Source organism: Sus scrofa, chromosome 8, assembly GCF_000003025.6.
Source record: "Sus scrofa isolate TJ Tabasco breed Duroc chromosome 8, Sscrofa11.1, whole genome shotgun sequence".
NCBI classification, from domain to species: domain Eukaryota; kingdom Metazoa; phylum Chordata; class Mammalia; order Artiodactyla; family Suidae; genus Sus; species Sus scrofa.
Genome location: NC_010450.4, coordinates 2,789,609 through 2,794,779, shown reverse-complemented (window position 1 = coordinate 2,794,779; position 5,171 = coordinate 2,789,609).

The window sequence follows — 5,171 nt, the reverse complement described above, 5'->3', positions numbered from 1 at the left end:
CGGCGGGGCCGCCTCCCTCCAGCCGACCGGCGCCTGCGGCCCAGGACAGGGGCCAGCAGAGTGGTTCTGTCCAGAGCCACCGCCTCCCTCGGGGTCAGGACAAAGGACCGTAGTCGGTCCTCAGCGGAGCCAGCGGCCTCGCCCCGGCCGTCCAGGGTTAGAGCCACAGGCTGGGCTTGGCCAGGCGTCCACATCCCAACTGGCGGGGAGCACTGGACCCCCCCGCAGCACAGGGACAGCCAATGTCCCCCCAGCAGATGCTCCCGAGGGCCCTTCCAGGCTCCCGGGTCTAGAAAACTGTTTCCCAGAAAGTCCCTCTCCTCTCCCGCTTCCTGCCTCTGCACCTGTTGATTCGATCCCTCTGAGATGCCCGCTGCTCCTCCCCTGCCCCCTCCCAGTCAGGTCGCAGCCCCCCAGCCCCCTCCTCTCCCAGAGGCGCCTTCCCCGGCCCCCAGCACCCAATAGCACAGCACCCACCACATCAAATGACCAGTGCTGACCGCCCTTCCGGCCTGGAGTCCCTGGAGGGTGGGCCACGTCTGTCCCCTTTGAGGAGTCAAGGGGCAGGTCTGGCCCGGAGCCGGCACCTCGTGGGGGGAGGGGGGGGTTGCCCGGCGGCCCAGCCGAGCCCCTGGGGCTGGTGATGGGCCCACCCTCCCGGGCTGGAGACGAGCCAGCAGGGAGCAAACTGCATCTGCCCCCCAAAAGGCCATCTCGTCTCCCCCTCCCCCAAGGTGGCCGTGGGGCAAGGGCCGAGGAAGCTGGGATGCGGGGAGAGGGGTGGCAAGGACTGAGCCTGCTTCGCCTCCCGCGTGGTTCCGCGTGGAGCAAGGACTCGCGGCATCGCCCACGGGCCGGCGAGCTGCTCCCTTCTCGGTGGGAGGCTGTCCCCATGCATCTGTGAGCCTCACTGTACAGTCGGGTCCCCACGCTGCTTGTACTGTATGTTTCTCTACTGTATGGAAATTAAAGTTTACAAGCACACGGTCCTTCACGCCAGGGCGTTTGGGTCAGACCCCCGCTGCTCAGCTTCTCCGGATCCCGAGCTGACTCCTCCGTGGCAGGAAGACCCAGGCCCACGCCTGGAGCACCTGCATCTCCAGCACCAGCTGCTGGCCGTCTGGCCCCGGCCCCCCACGCCCCGGCCCTGGTCCCCGCAAGATGCCCCCCTCCCCGTGCTGCGGCGTCTGCCCCCAGGAGGGCCTGAGAACGCCCCTGGAGAGGCGTCCGGCCGGCAGCAGTGAGACCCGCCAGGCATGCCGTGTGTGCCTGGCCAGGCCGTGTGAAAACGCCCGCCCTGTGTCTGCTCTGTGTCCCCCTCCCTGAGACCACCCAGGGCGGGAATGAGGCAGAACCAACAAAGCTGCCGCCCCTGGGGACACTGCGGGTGGGGGGTAGGGGGCGGCCAGGGCAGCAAGAGCTCCAGCCTTGCCCAGGACAAGCTCCTAGGGTCGTATCGGGATGGGTGAGGGGTGCCCATCGGGGCTGAGAAGGAGACTCCAGCCCTGTGTTCCCACCGCCAGCCCAGAAGGACGGGGGCCCCTGGTCCAAGCCTCCCAGAGTGTCAGGGCCTGTCCCCTGCTGGCCTCTGGGCGGCTGTGCCACCACGGCCACCTTCTCCCTCGGGGGGTGGGATGGGGGGTGAACCGCAGACCTCAGCTCTTCCTGCAATTCAACAGGTCCAGACTTAAGTGACCGCCATGGGGCTAAGTTCAGGAGATGGCCTCAGATGGCCAGGGAGACAGCTGGGATCCTGCTCGGTTCTCAGAGGGGCTCCCAGGAGATGCCTGGACACTGGGTGCGGCCGCCTGCATACACTGCGGGCCAGCTGGCTGGATGGGGGAGGGGAAGTCAGAGCAAAGAGCCCCCAGCACCCACACCCAGAAAAGGACCAGAAACCGTCACAGGCGCCTTTTTCACCAGCCGGTTTCGCAATCCCAGGGCTCAGATTATCGTGCGAACCAAGCACCCTCCCCACCCTCAGGCCGCACCCAGGCCCCGCTGGGGAAGGAGGGGGCGGGCAGGGAGGGGACCCCCAAGGCACCTCCCAACCCCCACCACTGGGCCGTCCCTGCCACCCACCGGCCACCCCGAGCTGCCTTCCCATGGCGTGCGGGCCTGGACTCGGGCAGAGGGTCAGCTGGAAGCAGGGCCCTGAGAGTGCAGCCTTGAACCTGACCAGGCCAGGCGTCTGCGGGTTGGGATCTGGGGTCCAAGATCAAGGGGGTCCCTTTGGTTCTGGGCGAGGGACGCGTCCTGTTTCGCAGAGGCTGCTGGTGGCTGTGTGCACGTGGGGGCGGGGGGCTGGACCACTTCCTATGGGACACAATCCAGCACGAAGCCCCCAGCCTCGTCTAACCCTGCTCACCCCCAATGCCCCGCCTCGGGCACCTTCACTGGGGACGGGGTAGGGCTTCAGCGTGTGAATTCGGGGGATGAATCCCATCCTTGGGACAGAGACAGAGGTGGGAAGGGAGACGAGCTGCCCAAAGTCTGCCGTGTTGAGCTGGCGGCTCAGGGAACGGTGGTGGGTGAATCCGTCCAAGACCCTCTGAAGAGCTGCAAGATGAGCTCAGATACCCCTTGAGGCAGGAGAGCTGGGGGCCGTCACTCGAGGGGGCTGGACTAGTGGCCCCTGGGCTGGAGGGACCCTCAGGCTGAGGGGAAGAGGGATGCAAGCACCAGAGGAGCCTGTGACCAGGGGCCCAGAACGGTGTCTCACAGCTGCAGGGGACCTCAGAGGTGGGGACGCGAAGGGGATGCCAACGGCCCCTCCTCCCCGAGATTTTGAGAGACAGCACCCCCGCCCCCGGCAGGTGTCAGTGGGTCATGTGCCTGTAGTGGCCTGGTTAGGGCGCCGGCTCCCTCTGGGCATCCTGTGGAAGCTTCTTTGCCCTGAGGTCCAGAGCTGGGGTGAACCAGGCTCCCTGAGCATGGCCTCTGTGGGCGGCAACAGCGGCCAACCCGTCAGCACCCCTTTCTCCACAGCCACCCTGAACCCCCGGCTTTGGAAGGGGGCAGGAAAGGGCACAGCGAGGGAGTGGCTGCTGCCCAGACGGGGAAGCTGAGACCCACCAGATCCCTGAAGCGGCTTGGCTTCAGTAGGAGGTTCCTGACTCACGGTCTGGCCCCCAAAGAGCTTGAAATGTCACTTCACATCCGCTCGCTCCCGGCCACCAGCCCCCCGGGTGACAGGGCTGCTCCACCCCCTGCGACCTCAGTCTGTCTGCGAGTGAGAGGGAGGGAGCCCCGGGTCTCTGACTCTGCGTCTGCTGGGCCTGGGCTGGGGTCTCAGCCGGGGCTCCCTCTGGCTGACCTCCCACCCGGCCCCTGGCTCAGCACTTCTGCATCCAGGGGGGCCCCAGGTTGCCACCTCCTGGGGAGGAGGGACCCGAGCCCCGCTGCTGGGAGCTGCCGGCTCATCGCCCGCTGGCCCTGCAGCCGTGGCAGTGGGCTCTGAGGCGGTCAGGGCTCTGTCCCCTGCCAGCCGCTCAGGCCTGTCTGCCCCCACCCCCCGCCCCCCGGCCGAGCTGGCCTCCTGCTCCCGCTCCAGCTGCTCTCAGTGAAAAACAACTTTTTCAGAGCCCGCCAGCTGCCTCCCAAGCCACTGCGCAACCCCCTGGCTCCTGACACCACTCCCCACCCGGCCTGGTGGCTGGGCCCGCAGCCCACCCCACTCTGTGTCCTGGAAGCTGTAAACAGGGTGCTGACAAGACCAGCGCCCCGGCGGGGGCGCCCCTTCCAGCCTCAGGGCCCCTCCCTGAACACCTGGAGGCCTGGAAGGAGCACCACGCTTTCTGAGTTCAAGGAGCCCACGGCACAGAGGCCGGAACTGGGGCCCGGAGAGGAGAGGGACGCGGGGACCCCGTGAGCTGGAGGCTGGCCCGCAGAGGTCAGGGCCAGTAGGAGTGGACCGTGGCCGCCGCGGCGGCAGGACAAACACCCCGAGGGCCGTCCCCTGAGCAGCAGACCTGCGGGGCTCGGCACCTTCCTTCCTCGCCTAAGACCATGACCGAGGTCAGAAAGTCTAGAATGGGTCAGACGGGAGGGAACAGCCCAGAACCTGGCACCACCACCCCAGCCCTGAGCCAGCCTGGGGGAGCCCAGGCTGGGGCCCACATGCCAGCACTGCCCAGCTCTGCGTCTACATGTGGCAGGGGTCCCGCCTCCTGTCACCCCCTCTCCCCCACCCCGCAGGCGGCCGGACTCTCCTCGCCCCTCGCAGCCCCTCCGGCCGCCCTCATCCTGGTCCATGCTCACGGCCCTTTGAGGATCAGGCTCTGCTCCCCTCTCCCTCCACTCCGGCACTCCCCCCACCGTCCTCGGGGTGAATGGCTCCCACCCCCTGGACACTCTCCCAGGCCGCCCTGCACCTGCTTCTCCCCCACTGGCCATCCCCTCTGTGTCCACATCACACCCCCCAGGACCCGGAATGCCGCTTCCCGTGGCCAAAGAACCCTGGCAGCTGTGATCAGGTGCAGGGTTCTGAGAGCTCAGCTGGATGAGCCGGGTGGCTCCCACGGGGTCTCGGGGTCCTAATCAGAGGGAGGCAGGAGGGTCGCAGTCGGCTGAGTCGATGTGACAATGGACACAGCCGGTTGGGGTGACGTGAGCACGGGGCTGGAGACGCCCGGCGCCTTTAGAACGTGGAAAAGGTGGAGCTCCCATTGTGGCTCAGTGAGTTGTGAACCCGACTTGTATTCATGGGAATGTGGGTTCAATTCCCGGCCTCGATCAGTGAGCGGGTCAAGGATCTGGCGTTGCCGTGAGCTGTAGATGCGGCTCGGATCTGGCGTTGCTGCGGCTGTGGTGCAGGCCGGCAGCTGCGGCTCTGATTTGACCCCTAGCCTGGGAACCTCCACATGCTGCAGGTGCGGCTCTAAAAAGTAGAAAAAAAAAAAAAAAAAAAAAAGAAAGAAAAAAAGAAAAGGCGAGGAAATGCGTTCTTCTCTTAGCACTTCTAGAGGAACCAGCCCCGCCCAGGCCTGGGCTTCAGCCAGTGACACTGACCCTTGGAACCATGAGAGTAAGTACACTGCTTCAAGCCACTGCATCTGTGGTGACTCATGACAGCAGCCACAGGAATCCCAAACCCTCTCTAAAGCCCACCCACCCCCTCCCACCAGGAAGCGCAAATCTGGCCCCAACGGGACCCCAGGGAGGTCCCTACC